The 17827-nt window shown below is 34.3% G+C and overlaps 1 protein-coding gene across 1 annotated transcript in view; it reads right to left on the bottom strand.

Moving 5' to 3' along the window:
• LOC140171673 (neuronal acetylcholine receptor subunit beta-4-like) overlaps positions 1-17567 on the bottom strand; it is a 141204-nt gene extending 123637 nt beyond the window's left edge. Inside the window, 1 exon segment of the mRNA XM_072194966.1 lies at positions 16665-17567. The gene's annotated coding sequence lies outside the window, so the exon portion shown is untranslated.
• Positions 17568-17827: the final 260 nt, after the last annotated feature.

Raw genomic sequence — 17827 nt, forward strand, 5'->3', positions numbered from 1 at the left:
TGCGCAATTCTTCGATGCGCACATTTTCATCGCGCATGTAAACAAGGGGCCAATTGCAAAGGCTTTTGGTATTCACCGAAAGTCGAATACAATTCCCGCAATCAATCTAATTTAATAGTGTACACACAAAAAAATCATAACAATTGATTGCATTCAAAAGATTGCTGCCTTATTGAATGTTGTACTGCGAGTATTATGTATTTATGTACTGCCAGTGCTAATACGGGGTAACGTTCTAATTGGATTTGATTTATCAAGTTAAAAGGAGCTGTTGGAAACTGCTTATTGTTTCTTTACAAACCAGCGTAACTTTATTTAATTTAATTGATTTTATTTACGTTATACTCCAAAGTGATGCATTCAGTCTTCATTTTGAATTGTCACTTATTAACGCTCCAGGAGCACGTCATTATGTCAAGTTCCTTATACATGTTCATTGTACAAATTGAACAATTTAAAGAATAATCATGTTTATTTTGCCTGTAAATTAATAATAAGATGTACATATTAACAAAGGGTAGTTGTGAAATAGCCTATATGCTGCATTGTACCAAAGATCCTGAAAAAAATATCTGCTTGTACACATTACCATGATAGCTACTCGTATCTCATCTAGATTCCCAATCTAGGATGATTTGACGTTGAAACTTGAGACTCTAGTGGGGTCACTTGCACATACCTTACAGTGTGCCCTGTTTATAATTAACCATCAGAAATATCCCTACCTACCTTGCTAAAATAAATAAGAATAACACAAGCGAATTGGATTGCGTATCTTTCACAACTATAGCGTACTGCTTTTATTTTCCCTGAGGTGTATTTTTTCTTATTTACGAGTGTAGTATGCTAGTACATGTTGTGTTCTAGAGTATTTGAAATTAGATTTGCTTTTCAGCATGTAAAAAAGGTTATTCCAGTTGAAATCCATACCCCCTGGAAAACATGGCCTTAATATCCAATGCAGAGAGTGTATATTTCACATGCAGTAAGTGCATAAGTGATTTGTATACATACGTGTTTGTTTCTTTCCAAACAAGCGTAACTATATTACAGAAATTATATCTGCTGTTATTGGGTATACTTTGTATTTTATTATTACATCGTATTTTTATTATTATGCATATGCAGTTTGGAATTTATGTAAATCAGTGCTTTTCAATATCTTTACGTAAAATAATAATTAACACTAGCATGATATCAAAAATCAATGTGGCCAAAGATAACCCTTGCAGCTGGCAACCACCTGCAGGCCGAAGTGCTGTTAAAATATTAATATTGTTTAAGCTTGTGTGGGATTCCGACATTGAAATATTCATGTAGTTCTCCGTAATAATCTGCATGAAGGAGCATACAATTTTCAAGTACTACTACTATGAATAGAATGATTAATCAGCAATTTAGATTTCATGCATATTGGTTGGGGCTCGTATTCTTAATAGTTGCAGATGATATTCCGATTTCAAGCCTGACATCCCAGTCACTCCCCAACTGTCGAAATGGAGTTTTCCATACCGATGGGAATACCTGTATTTTTCTCAATAATAATGTAAAACGCTATGCTGATATTTTGTTTGGGTTTTTATAAGACAAATTCAATTGAAATCAACCTAGTGATTTAGCTTATCTCTATTATTCACGCATTTTATAGGACGTTTTACAATTGCGCTTTTTTGTCTTTTATATTATGAAAAGCAGAAAATTAGCATAGATTTTGGATCCCAAAATCTGTGATGAAGCTTCGTGGTGTAGGATCAAGGTCATTCAGCACTGTTAAAATACGAGTATTGGCTTTATTTTTAAATCAGATCACCCCCTTAATATCATTGGACTGTGTGAGGCTAGCCTTTATCAAAACGGACAAGGCGAATTAAAAAAATGTATATAGCTTATAAATTATATGGGTTAATGCATTCTAGTAATTAGACGAGAATACCTGTGAGCTTAAACATGTATGCGTGAGATTATTATCTGGAAATAGGTTCCCTAACATGCTTAATCGGAGCAGTGACGTCATTAATTTATAAATACGGTAGAATCCCCAATGTGGGAATGCATGGATTGACGACACGGCGCTTTATTAATGGGCCTTCAAAGATAAACACGGCGTTGTAAGGTGAAATAGCTGTACCTATGAAGTAGTAAGATAAAAACAAATAAGAGTAAGAGTTATTTCTTCCAAGAAATCGGCTTATTGCCAAGTGGATTGCGTATTTTGGATCTGTTTACTCATTGTGATCATGTTACATAAACATTTTAGAACCTGCATTCCTAAAAGGTAGTAGTTATTCATTGTTATACTATAGCAGAAGGATAACAGGTGTCGGTGTTTTAAGTAAATATATACACCCCAGCATGCCACACACACGCACCCCCAACCACCCCTACCCCACCCCAACTACCACACAAACGCATTCCAAATGCAAAATTATTGAAAATTCTAATCTATCAAAATATGATTTCTTCTCGTAAGCCAAAAACAAATAAAAATAAATAAATAAATAAATAAATAAATAAATAAATAAATAAATAAATAAATAAATAAATAAATAAATAAATAAATAAATAAATAAATAAATAAATAAATTGTTTGTAGCCCTCTATGACGGACGAATGTACAACCAATATATAAAATTGGCATGAGTTTATCTCTTCATTTCAAAATTAACAAGAAATTTGAGTGCCATGATAAGAATTGCATTTCAGAGAGCTGAAGCTGAGCTCACTTATTCAATTAGAATGAACAACTGCACGACTTTTGAAAACGACACTTAAACAATATTTTTCTGTGCGACTTGAATCCTTTGAGCTGATTAGTGCATAGTGCACCTGGGAGGGAAAACGACAAGACCGTCGTAGTTGCATCGTATACAATACTTTTTGAAAACAATGTATACTTCTTCGCGATCACAAGCTCATTTTATAATACACAGTGTTTCATTGTGGAATGTTTTCAAGAAAGGTCTCATTGTCGAATGTTATTAAGATTTTAATATTAGTGCTATTATTATTTTATTATTATGCCTATTATTACTATGCTGTTACTATTACCGGTACTATTAGTATTACTTTTTAGCTTCAAAGATATATTACATAACTCATACAAAGATTCTTATCATTTGATTGGTCAATTACTATTGATTATTCTTGTTATTTATAGAGAGAAAGACTAATGCACTCCGTGCCCGTGTAATAGTCTTTTTTCCCATTGCACTCACTCTCAGCTACCATGGCAACGCTGACATACGCGAGAGTATATCGCGCACGGAGACTAACCCACTAGCCAATTATAGGTATGTGTGTCACTTCTAGAATAAATACAGTTTGTATAATTTTTTCATTTATTTTGTTTTCTGGTGATTTATGAAATTAAGTGGAAGAAAAAGAATTTTTTATGAGTTATATACAAATATTGAATGTTTTCATTCGTTCAATGGAAAGAATATTTTCATTTGGTGAAATATGAACTGTTCCATTCAACACGGCAAAGCCTCGTTGAATGGAACAGTCCATATTTCACCTCATGAAAATATTCTTTAAAATATTTTTACCATTACACTCATAAACATTCAATATTTGTATAATATAGGCGCATCAAAATTTTTTGCTCGTGATGATATAAAATACTAATTCTATTTTCGATCCGACTGTAAACAAATCCGTTTAATAGCTTTTTTCCCGCTGCTCCATACTGCTATTGCTGATATTTATTTACTCCTCACATACCCGTTCTAAGGAATAACATTTCAATATTTCGATTTACTTTTTGTAATGTAACTAGTGCTGAATAAAAACCAATTCATGTGGTGTATTGCATCTTGCCGCTAACCTATCACCTGAATGGAATAACATTACGCCACATGATATTACCCAAGTCGCAAACATCATGAAATTAACTTGCTAAAGTAAAGTCTCAATGACGTAATGAGCCTGTCAACATTAAATATGAGCTTGTCTTTTCCGCTTGCCAATAGCTTTGAAAGCGAGACGCTATAAACACATCATACAAGTAAAAAACACGAGTTGGTTAGAACATTACGCAAAACAGATAATGATGATAATAATCGTTGCAATCTCACGCACATGCATCCACCAATGATCAATGTGGTGTTACATTTTCATGGTAATATAGCAAAATATATACTGTCTTTTGGTGACAAAATGGCGTGCACGTGATTTTTTAAGCCCGCTTTTTATCCTTTAGAATTACCTTGTGGTAACCCCAGTAATAATTACAATCTTTTTCAGAAGCGCATGAAGAAGGAAAACAACATCATTGAGAGGGTCCCTTGTGGCGACTATTCACTGTCAGATTAGTGAGACAATTAAATTTCATTTTGTATTGAAGCGACGATGTATCTGTAGTTTATGCACCTTTATGCACAGACAGTGAGACCCGTAGGCATGCGCTTGGTCGTTTAACATTTTTATACAGGTGCGTATGTTTACATGAAGACGATATGTGTCTGCAAGCTTTGAACATAAAGACAAAAACCGAGGGGCAAAGCACTAGGGTGAAAGGACACTTTATGAGTTCATCGACTACTTCAAAGACACGCCTTCGTATGGTTGAGAGGCCCATCTTTCCCTAAAGCTCAAATGTCTCATGCTCTTCATGTTCTTCTTCTTCCGTTTCATTTCCTTCCTCCTCTTTCTTCTTCTTCTTCTTCTTCCTCTTCTTCTTCTCCTTCTGTTTCTTTTTCTCCTTCTTCTCCTCCTCCTCCGCCTTCTTCTTCTTCTTCTTCTTCTTCTTCTTCTTCTTCTTCTTCTTTGTGCTCTTCTTCTTCTCCTTCTCCTTCCTCATCATCGTCTTCTTCCTTTCTTCTTCTTCTTTTTCTTCTTCTTCTCCTCCTCCTCCTCCTCCTCCTCCTCCTCCTCCTCCTTCTTCTTCTACGTTTTCTTCTTCTTCTTCCTTTCTTCTTCTTCTTCTTCTCATCCTCCTCCTCCTTCTTCTTCTATTTTTTTCTTCTTCTTCTACTTCTACTTCCTTTCCTCCTCCTCTTCTTCATCTTCTTCTTCTTCTTCTTCTTCCTTTATCTTCTATTTCTTCTCCTTCCTCTTCTAATTGTTTCTTCTCCTTTACTTTTACAAATGTTTCATTCTCCGGCTACTCTTTATATTTCCTTCTTTTCGTCTTTTCTTTCGAATACCATTCTCCTTAACTACATATGTATATCCTTTCTGTCACTTTCATTTTAAGAGGACCAATCAAATCTGGAAATCCCATTCTGTTATCGCTGATTAGAGACGTTTCGGATTACTTCTGAACTTACTTCAGTAACGAGGCGACTTTAAAACGCACTGAACTTTAAGCTTCGTAGTAAACAGTGAAAGCTTGCAATTCCCCAAATCTACCATTAACCAGATATTGGAAACCTTTCGTATTTTAAATTTTAATACACTGACATACTGAAATAAGTTTAGAGTGATTTTGAATGCGATTTCTTTTTAAAATACATTAGTTTTATTTGTTAGATAAGTGCATTATTGTGCAGAAACACATTTTAAATTTTCAGGCAAGCAATATAGAGATTCAAACAAAAACTCAACAACCTTGAGGATTTTTTATAAGTCAATTTCACTATTGTCACTAAAAAAGATAAAGCATAAACTTGATAATTCGACAATGTTGTTTGTCGTAAACACATATTGCATGTTGGGATATTCCATTTAAAATCCACACTACCCCTGTGGAAGATTTTGACATTATACTTTATAAAATTGCATTTACATGAGTACACATTATGTTACTTTACTCCATTGTTATTTAATAATATCATTGGTTGCCACATTTGGTAATATAGTTTGAGCGATTTTCTCGCGTTGCGGTGTGTTGAATGAATTCAAAAAATGCTCGAATTCAAAAAATCCTCGACTTAAAGTGTACGAAGATGAATAATAATGGGCTATTCCATTTAAAATCCACACTACCCTTGTGGAAGATTTTGGAAATATCTTCCACAGGGGAGTATGAATTTCAAATGGAATTAACATAATTATCAGCTTCATTTGATACTCACTCTCCCTCAATGGAAGATTCAGGTTGAATCTGCCTCAGAGGGTGTATGAAATTCAAATGTAGCAGCCTAATGTGCTAATTCCATCTGAAATTCATACTCCCCCTGTAGTGTGTATTTTAAATAGAATAGCCCATTATTATTCATCTTCCAATCACTCAGTACACTTTAGGTCGAGGATTTTTTGAATTCATTCAACACACCACAACGCGAGAAAATCGCTCAAACTATATTACCAAATGTGGCAACCAATGATAACAATGGAGTAAAGTAACATAATGTGTACTCATGTAAATGCAATTTTATAAAGTATAATGTCTTCAGATATAATATTATTATTATATTTATTATTTATATACTTCTATATTGTTTTCTCATGTGACTTGTCACTATGTGTTTGCTATGTATGATGGAAAAGCGCATGTGAATAAACTACTTGAATTGAATTGAAATTAAGTTATCGCGCAAATAGTGTTACATCTAGAACTTTCCAGTGTCAATTCCATGTTGATCATGAATGTAGGGCGCTTGATTGACCATGTTACTATAATGCATTGTACATTCAGCGAATGTATTCCCATGATTAAGTTGCTGACGTTTCATTACAAATGTGTTGTGAAAGGTTGACAAGTTACAGATATATTTAATAGTTTGGCAATTAAATGAGGGAATGTGTTACACAATCTCTAGCCAGGGATATTGTTTTCAACACTCAATATGCATACTCAATTAAATACCAGACGATTCTATAGAACACAAGAGATCTACAAGTCAGCAGAAAGACCCCAGCTCTACTTTTGTAGTGTTGCCTTATCATATTCCTGTGTTTTATATGACATGCAAGTAGGTACTATTAACTTTATATTGTTTTTGTTGCATTCTTCTCATGATGCCCTTTGAATACAGTCTTAGCGTTAAAAATCGTAAAAAAGCATAGGTAGTTTGTTAAACTTGTTAAATTATTTTCTTTTTAACACAAAGAAATGTTGACACAGATATTGGTAAATTAAAAGAAAAAGAATGAAAAAGTTTAACAAACTACCATAAAAAATACGTTCTTGTCAGAGCAACCCGTTTACGCACCTTTACGGTATACCGTAAAACCTTGTCTACAAGCATAGTGTTTTTAATGAAAGCTAAATTTATACGATACATGCGTAAATATGCCAAGACAATAGATTGATCTTACAATAATACTTGTTTGTATATGCTTAGATCTGTAATTTATTTGCTCAAATTCCATAATGGCGCCTGGATTAATTTAGCTTTCATCAGAAGCACTCTATATTTTTGTAGACGAGGTTTTACGGTATACTTGCACCAAAGTATTCTAGCCATACTTTGCTTGCACCTATACTTATAAACGAATTCTTACGGTATACTCGCAACTGAAAAGGTCGAGCCAACTTGTAACCTCATGAATATCCGATAAGTAATTCCCCGTTTCACAAATGGCAAGGAATTAGCTTCTCAATTAAATATGCATACGTTGTTCGTTGAAGTGGCTGGTACCAAGTTGTACCTCGCGCCTTCGTCACATCTGAATTCACATTACATGCTTACCGTACAATATTCAAATATTATATATTACCTAAGCATCTAATATAACAGTTGCGGTCACTGTGATATCGTATGATCTAATTTCAATTTGTCCAGACTTAGGTTTTAATCACTTGCAAACGTGAAGAGATGAGTAAAGATGATTTATATTATTTATAACTGGTGTATTGCCTCGTATATCATGAGAGCTTGCTTCAGTCTGTTCGGTTAGCAATTTCCTTATTGCATTGTGCTTACATGCCCGGAAGACTCAGTCATATCCAAGACTTTCATCATTGTAGCTTTTCAATATCTTTTATTTTTTCATTGTCGATTTCATATGAGGTAGGGCATGAAGCCCATTCCATTTATCATTCTAATCGTTGCCTTTCCGCTGTTCTATTTGTTACCTATCTCCTATAATGTCCGGACGTATGTAAGCGTGTCTTTTTATTCTGGTAGGAACACGCATGTATTTGTAATAGCTGTATTGTGGCTATTTTGTTATAATTATAAGCCTACTTAAACTTTCAAGATCAATCTTTTTTGCAAGATCCGTTTTGCCCGGTTATAATACTTTGATAGCTTCAAAATATTAGAAGGGTGAATATTTTAAATAACATTACCTTCGTGTTTTTAACTTATTCTTGAGGAATACTAGAAGAATCAGCACTTACTAAAAGTGTGTTTCACGAAAGAGTACTATCTGTTTTTTGATGAAGAACATAATGATTTGTTGTGATATGGTGGTCATCACTAGTCCGTATAATGATTAAAACAAACCAAATATATATGATATATTCGTTACTTTAGTTAGAAGCCATTAGCTCACATGCAACTTATATAAGCAACCATACGGCAGCCATTTTGTTCCAAGATGGCCGTCTAATCATCTGCCAAATCCTTTCTGTTTTACGTAATCAGTTCGGAAATTAAATTGTGCCTTATTTTTCCTGTTGTAGATTGAAAGACAGCAACCAGGTCAATTTTTTTGTAATGTCTGATCTAGTAACGGGTTACAAAATGATAGTGCTTACTTGATTGAATGTCTCGACTGTTATTGGTAATAATTATAATGAAATACTATGAAAATGTATTTGATTTTATTTGATTCGATTGGATTTGAGAACCCTGAATAACCAAGAAGCCTCTTGTAAAGCTTATTTCCACTGGTGTCCACCGGGATTGGTTAGGAACAGTCAGGATTTGACACCATACTCTTCATGATCCTGGGCGAAACGGTTTAACATCCACACGAAAGACGGTATTCTCTCATGGTGCATACTCTAAATGCACCATGGGAGAGCGAACGGACGAATTTAATCTAAAGATGTTGCCAATTAAGTTCACACTTTATATTTTCTGTCAATGCACCATAGACAATAAAGCACTTATATTTTTTGAACATCCTCCATTGCACAATTTTATCATTTGATTTTTTCTTATAAATCTCATAAAAGCTCGTATCTGAATTGGGAGGGTTTGCATTGAGTGTCGTTTTTCATCGTTCTCTCTACAGTATTTGAATACTAATTTAACCATTCCAATAAAACGCTCAGAAGAACCCACAATACAGAGTTCTATTTTGTAAAATGTCATAACGCATATACTTCGGTTGAAGAAGCTAAATGAGACGTGACGTGTAATTTAAAGGTATAGGTGTACTTAAAAACAATGGGAGGCCGTCAGGAGGAAAAGCTAATTTGGACGGGTCAAAGGACAAGATAAAGCAAGTTTTGACGCACATAAGAATACATGCAATAAAATCAACACACGTTGTACCATTGCCGTACCAATGAAACATTCCAACATTAAACGTTGTCTGTGTACCTTGTTTACCACTCTCGCGTAAACTATATAGGCCATCAAAGGCTTAGAATAATATGAGTTCATCCACGTTTGACCTTTACAAAAAAAAGGGACGGTTTTCCCAATACATCACGAAGAGTTACTAATTTTAGCCCGCTATTTTTGAAAAATAGTAATTTCCTCTGGGGTTGATAATTAGCTTACATGAGATTTTTATTCGACTAATTACGTTTTCATTACTTATAATATACCTTTACGGATTAATATTACCTGTTATCGTGAATAGAGAGCATCTTTCACTGCATGAACAGGTGTATGGAGGTGGGTCAGGTGCACAAGAACTAGGTGATATCACCGTAAAAGTCACTGACTTCGCCCCACTTAATGTCTTTGTCCGACTTACTTACAATTCGTCTTATGAAAAGCATTAAAGAGTAAAGGTACTTGAATAATGGATATAGCTTTTCTATTTTTAATATTTGTCTTAATCAATTCTGTAGCCTTATTGAAGCACCAAAATCTATACTCAAAGTCAACCCTAATTTAAATCCTATCCTTAAAATCCAACCATAACTATGGACGGAAAAGATAACAGATCGCGTCCAAGCAGTCAAAGTCTCAGCATCACCCGATAATGAGGGCCGAATGTTCCATGAAATGCGACAGGCAAAACTGCTACGCACTTACGCTCTATCGCATATACGCTACGCAACGCTGGCGTTATTATTGTTAGACAAAGCACAATCGAACAATCTGCCCTCATGAATATGCGAGAATTCACAGCATACAAAGTACGGGGCTTTGACTGTTAATACATGGTCTGTTAGTAGTCTGTGACCATAGCACTCTTTAGCCATTGGAGTGGCAACACTATATTCTAAAACATTTAAAATGATATGTTCCATAAATAATTTGCAGCCCCTAAAAGATGTTATGATATTATTTTTCGCTTTACCATAGCATTTGTTTTCATGAAAGTGGTTGTGTTCTTTAGGCAAGTCGGAAATCATTTGTTTGTAATTATTTTTCTCTTCAGTCGGGATTTCCCAATTGGTTCAATGATTGTTTTCGCCGTTGCATTTCCAATTTAAATCTAAAAGGATATAGGTCTTCTCTAGTAAGTGTAAGTAACTTTTGGAATAATCAATACGTGTTGCCTCCCCGTCACAAACATCAAATTACCCAAAACTCTTGTTGAAGGACTTAACAACCCATCCCACACATATTTGATGGCCATTAGTGTTTCCATGCGCAGGCGCTTTGGACCAGTCGTTAGAGAGTGCGAGAGTGACCACGCGGGCAGGAACAAATTAAATTCTTTACAGGACATTCAAATAAACAAATAAACAGAAATATAATATTTGACAGGAATGATCTTTCCACTCTGTAGCTCATTTTATAGCTCTGGGACTAATACTGGGTTTTAACAAATGTGGATATTATTTTTTCCTCTCATTTTTATCCCGATGAAACAATACAATAAATCTTTAGGAAATAAATATATTGTGCGACAAATCATGCATTGACAAAAATACATGGTAAAAATTGCAGACAAGCACGTACACATATATCTGCAAAAGGTTAAACCATGCAGTTTCCTCTTTGAATGCGAGGAGCAAAACAAATTCATTCGAAGAAGATTACCTTTTCATTCAGTATAGAATACAAAATTAATTTGAGAAATACTTTTACCTTACCTCGCTTAGAAAGAGAGAGAGAGTGAGTGTGGAAGAAGTAAAGAGAAAAAGGGACATCTTTTAGGTGCATTGGTGTGTGTGGGTGTTTAGTTGGATGGGTGTGGGGGGGGGGGGTAGAGAGGAATAAACAGAAAAAAGAAAATAAAAGCAGAGAGGGCATGCCAATATGAGATAGGGTAGATGAAAAGGTTCAACGTGTGTGTCATCTGTCTCCTTACCACGCCACCCTCCTCAAATATCCACATACTAAGGTTTCTTGCATTAAGTATATTAAACGCAACACGATACCGTAGGGTGTACTAACCATATGTGAATTTAAGTCTCAATGGACGATTGCGGATTATTCTTATATTAATGCCAAAAGTAGTTAATAATGGCGCGTACTGTCGGCATTTCCGACGAGTACCTAAACAATCTGTGTGTATCGTCGATGTTATCTTTTGGTATTTCTAGGACATTGCGCTTTTACGCGACAAAGACATGAAGGTAAACTGTTAAAGCGTAAGCAGAATTAACGTCCCTCTGGTGATAGCGTCTGGTTGTTAGTAATTAAGCTTTAGTTTAACGGGGCGGGACGCTATTAAGTAACGCAGCTAGCCAAAGACGTTTTCTTTAACTAATATGTTTAGAGGCTATTAGCATGGTCATCCTCCTCCGTGAATGTGGGCGTGTGTTAATTACACGAAAGTATTCTAATAACTTGACTCTAGTGCGGTAATTAAAACGAAGTCCATTAATATAAATTGGGTGGACAGTAATATGATGTAAACAAGCTTAATATCAACATTTAAACTACATAATTGTTTTGTGTATTTGAACACAGAAGCTTAACATCAACATTCAAACTACATAATTATTGTGTGTACTTGAACAAAGAAGTTGTGATATCATTATTTATACTACATAATTAATTTATGTACTTGAACAAAGAAGTTTGACATCAACATTCAAACTACATTATGTGTACTTGAACAAAGATGTTCGATATCAACATTCAACTACATAATTATTTTATTTTGTTTTTGATCAAAGAAGTTTGATATCAACATTCAAACTACATGATTATTTTATGTACTTGAACAAACAAGTTTGATATCAACATTCAAACTACATAATTAATATCTGTACGTGAACAAAGAAGTTTTGATATCATTATTCGTACATCATAATCATATTATGTACTTGAACAAAGAAGTTTGATATCAATATTCAAACTACATAATTATTTGAACTTGAGTAGAATAACTCAAAGAAAGACAGACATGGTGTTAACTTGTTAAGCTTTCTGGTGTTCACTTTCTATCATGTAATCTATTCTCATTGTATTCCCTTATTCTGCTAATTTAGAAATGTATGATGGAAATGCGTGGCTGTCGAAAACAAGCAGAGGTCCTGAGGCGACTAGGCATGCGCATATCCGTAAAGTCTCAAGTATGCGATCGATCGTCAGTTTTGTATGGCATTCCCTGTGGGTCTTCTTATTAAACAATTCGGCAAAGACTCACATACATACCAATACACAACGAACTAACTACACAGGCTGTTCATTTAATTACAAATCTTCAGAAAAAGTGGTGTTAGGTATAGAGAATTATTTTTGGAAATAATATGTCTGATGTACTGAGAGTGATTACATATCTATACATAGTGGAATAAATTGTATCAATATCATTATAAATCACTTTTTCTACTTGTATCCTTTATTATTTGCGATGGCGAAACTGGTAAAAAAACATGTTTATTTATCATTATACATAGTCTGAAAGGTATCTTTTAATTTATTTTTTTATGTACGTACAAGTACAGTAAAAGCAACTTGATTCAGAAAATGTATTATGTTCATACAAAGAGTAACCACGGTCTATGTATATTATTACATGGGAGCAAATAAGCAAATATCACTGATGTTGAACTATAAATAATCTTAAGAAACCAAAATGTCAATGTATTCTGAATTATAGATTTTGACTGCCCAAAGACCATATTTTATTACATTCCCCTCTTCATATGAAAGTACCTGTTTACAACTGACATAAAAGAAACATTATATTGTATAAATTTAGTGCGACACACGATATACATAGTGTTGTCTTTCCTGCACCGGGGTATCTATTTACTGATACTCGTGCAGTGAAGATATATACTATAAACAAAGAAGGCGTTTATATTAGTATGCGCGCAAGATTATAATTTCATTTTAATCTCCCCTTAAATCTTATCAAGCAAAGTTTAATTATACATTCCAGTCAATATATCGTGTAGGAATAGATAGTTGGTCAGTTAATTACCAGGCTGCTCTTTTATTAATACAAGAAATAATCCTGGTTTAATTTTTTTTCTTCAATTTTTATTCGCTCATCGCTGCAATAACTGTTGCATAATTTCGTCGTTAAGTGTGTATAATAATGCGATTGATGAGAGGGTCTTTACTGTAGTGGCCTAGTTTTAATTACGCAGTGAGTCACGTGATTTATTTTCTACTTACATATAGAACACGGTTTAACAGTGATTATGTATGACCCACATTTTCTATGCAGTTTTCTGGTAAGTATGCAGAGCTAGGGTGCTTACAATGACGAGGCTTAAGGGCTTACGAGGCAAGTTCGCCATATTTGTAAGGTTCTTGCTCAACCAGAATATTACTGAAAAAATCCAATTTATAATAGTGTTCATTGATTTATTGCATTCCTATGAAAGGTCCAATAAAAAGAAGTTTTATTTTCTAGACGGTACTAGCATTATAAACAAGTTATTAATTAGAAGCAAGAAAGGTTTTAAAAAATAAATAATATAAAATGATTAATTATAACATACACGACTATTTTGTATACCAAGATCGGGAGAACATAACTGTGTCACATTTTCTGTTTCGTTTAGCAGATGTTATAATTTCTGCGATGCATGGACTTATCTTTTGTAACCAATACCTTTTTATCATGCAATTACACCGATTGCGTTATCTGAATTAGGCATTCCAAATACTAGTATTTCACCAGCTATGCAACTATCTTCTATAATACGTTTGGGCAAATCTTGTGTGCATAATAAAAGCTATAGCTATTGCTACTTGAAACCACACGCGTGGAACATTAGATCACCCTACGACCTTTTACTGGGGATACACATGTAATTCAACATGACCCTTGACCTTTCAAAGGGGATGATCGATTGGTTAAGGACTGATGAGAAAATATGCCTTGCCTATGGTGATTGACGCGACAATACACGTGTAAAATTATTACCCGCACAATAGCCTGCGCAATAATGCCACCAAGTCATTTCCTAAAGATGGTTATTAAAATATATTTTACTTGCTACAATTTATATTAAAAAAAGCGTTATCATACTGTTATTATTAATGTTACTAAGTCGATTAAGTCCTGAACCAAAGGGGACATTCAAAATAGATTGATTCACTTTGAATTACATGTATACACAAATTTTGATAGTGGGTGTTAATTGCAAAATTAATTAAGCAAAATAAAAGATAAGTATCGTCTTTAAGGTTCAATGTCTTCACATTGAGGCCATTAACCCACACAATGGATGTTTCATTCCCGCTAGCATCTAGTTCCGATAATATTACGTAATACAATTGTATTAGATTAAAATTTCAATTTACAGTAGCCCCCATCGTCTTCATAGCCAACGGCATGTACTATTTTGTCTTGATCAAGTTGAAGAATACAACCCTACATTTTACCGCAAAGGCAAATTAATGTGGCAATTTCTTTATTAAAAGGGACAAATTTTCCGGTTTGTTGTAGCATTTAATGTATAACGTATCCAAAATGTTACACATTAAAACCTATAGCAAAATAACATATATTAGTAGTAAATAGTACTCTTAACCAATTCCTTTAATTACATGTTTTTTTTAAGAATACAACCCTACATTTTATCGCAAATGCAAATTAATGTAGCAATTTCTTTATTAAAAGGGACATATTTTCCGGTTTGCCGTAGTTTTTAATATGTAACATATCCAAAAGGTTTATACACATTAATAGTGACAGCAAAGAACATAAAAGCACCCTTAAGCAATTGCTTTAATCACATGTGTTTTATGAACGATTCTATTTACCTTGAAGAATTATACAACCCTACATTTTACTACAAAGGCAAATTAATGCTGCAATTAGTTTATTAACAGGGACAAAATTTCCGGTGTTCGTAGTTTTCAACATATATAACAATATCCAAATTTTTTATACACATTAATAGCTGCCTACATGTAGCAACATAAATAAAAGTACTTTTAAGCAATTAATTTAATCACGTGTTTTTTTATGAACGATTTCATTTAGTTATACCGTCCTTTTGCTGAAACTCTGTAATAGTTCCCTTCATTCGTCAGCCTTATACAACAAGGATTAGAAATATATAGTGGTGATTACTGGGACATTACGCTATACATGTTATAATAATCAGTAATCATAGCGTATATTGTACACCCGGATTATACATTGACTGCTTAAATAGGAATCTGCAATCCAGTTCAACTATATCCAAATCTTACCCAGTGATAGATACCAGTATTAAACAGTTGCTTTCTCGATAATTCACATATGTTTGGTTTGTGACATTATGATAAAGAACGTGATCAGATGCTAAGGCAAGGGTAATGCTGATATAGCCAAGTATTGCGCATTAAGCATGAGTTCGAATGGTGGTTAAACCGGTTATTGCTGCATAGATTTATACTCTCACATCGGGAAATATAACAGGATCATGTGCTATGTTACTCTTGTGAAGTACACATTGTGAGCTATCAAAATGGTGATATGAATTTGTGATAATGATGCTCTGCCATTTTGAATTCACAATATGTAGGAAAATTAGAATTACTATATTCTGTAAGTTTATAATGTACTGTTTCAACGAGATATTGCTTAATTTATTGAATAAAAATCGGTCTCATTGATAAAAACACAGGATGAACCATGTTATGCCGATATTTTTCACACATGTCAGCTATTTGAAAATGCTGGTACGCTCTGATTATGCACCGTCCTTCGCTCAATCAATAACGTGTCATTGAATGCGCGATGCTGATCACTCGGCACGGGGCCATTTAATAAACATGGGAAAATAATATTGCGCATATGTATGATATTTGCTAAATAATATGTCCCGTTATAAATGTCTCTAGCTTTTAATATTACGCGAATGCATTCGCTGATGCATACTGGTCGTCGTAATAACCTATACCAGATCATAAAACGTTGGATTGTGCATTTATTTCTTGCATTTAATCGCACTAATTGAATTTCTTATCATGCTATATCGTCATATCTCTTATAGATTTCTTTATATATATAAATTAACACCACATGCTTTTCGCTTCAACAAAAAATTAAATTTTACTCGCCTATAATCTTGTGAAACCTAATCGTTCATCATGCATCGCATATCGGGATCAGATATTAATGAAATTATCCTCAGTGTAGTAATACAACACAGATGTTTTAAAAGCTTTTTGATAAAATTGTAAAACGAGTTTATCTACGTCTGTACAGCTGTTATCTCGTCTAACAAATAAATAGTAAGTCCCTAGATTTGATGTTAACAAAAATTAGGTAAATTTAAGGGTGGGAATACTTACCTTTTTTACTCGCAATAAAAAAGTTCCAAGTTTAAGCGTTATTCCATAGAGATAAACCGAAAAGAATATCCAATTTTGTTTAAATCCTTGTTAAGAATGAAGAAACAAATAGCCCCTGGTTGTAGCTGATGCTGAATACAGCTTCACCGCTTCTTCTCTATCGCACCAAAAAAAATCACTCAGCCATCATACCTCACCGGCTAACTGCTGCGCTGCATGCAAAATTTACAGAGCAAACATCTGCTGGAGAAGAGTTGTACACCTTTTTTTCAAGGAAAATTATATGTCCTATTGCATGTAATCATCAGTACAATGTAAGGCTGGAATAATGATGTTGTATGGATGTCATTAAAAGTGAGGTCAAAATGCTATCGTGATCACCTTCCAATTCCTAGACTTGCCATACATCATCATCATGAAGATGAACGAATAGTAAATGCACCGGCCCACACTGTCGATCGTTTGCTGAGTTGACGCTGCATCAAAACATGGGAGTAGTTGGAGAGCGAGAGAGGGAAAAATACCCGCATTGAATTGTGGGTAAATTAAGCGTACGAGGTAACTTGGTATGTAGTGATAGTGGTAGAATTATGCGACTGTCCTCGCTTATTCCAATTAAGAAGCCTTTGCGGTGCAATAGTGACAGAGTTATAAATCATAACTGGTAGAATAAGGGTTTGGAATTTCATTATGGATCATATCGGTTCGGTGGATGGTATGCTCTTTGGGACTGGTTTATGATTTAAAATATGGCCTTGAAAATGAAGCTAACCATTTGCTTATTTGAAGCTTTCCCGCTACTTTTATTCATTATCCGTAACATTATTTGTAACGTTTATCATTAAACGGAGTATTTCTAAGTTATACTTGCAGGTTATTTTTGTCTGTGTATTCACTAAGTAATCATATCACCAACTCTAAGTTTCTTGGGGACTGTTTAAAATGTTTAAGTTATTCAGTTAAATGGACAATTGAGGGCTCAGTGTATTTACCTGGTTGACGACCGGCCAGCGTGTAGACAAACCCCTCCGGTATAGGTATGCACGGAATCTTGACATTACAAGAGCTCCGTGCAGATTGTGGTGTGCAGCTGTCTGAACCAACCAACCCATGATTTTATAACAGCGGGGAAGATCTCAGCAACAGACCACGATAGAGATCGG

Source organism: Amphiura filiformis, chromosome 15 (genome assembly GCF_039555335.1).
Source record: "Amphiura filiformis chromosome 15, Afil_fr2py, whole genome shotgun sequence".
Classification (NCBI taxonomy): Eukaryota; Metazoa; Echinodermata; class Ophiuroidea; order Amphilepidida; family Amphiuridae; genus Amphiura; species Amphiura filiformis.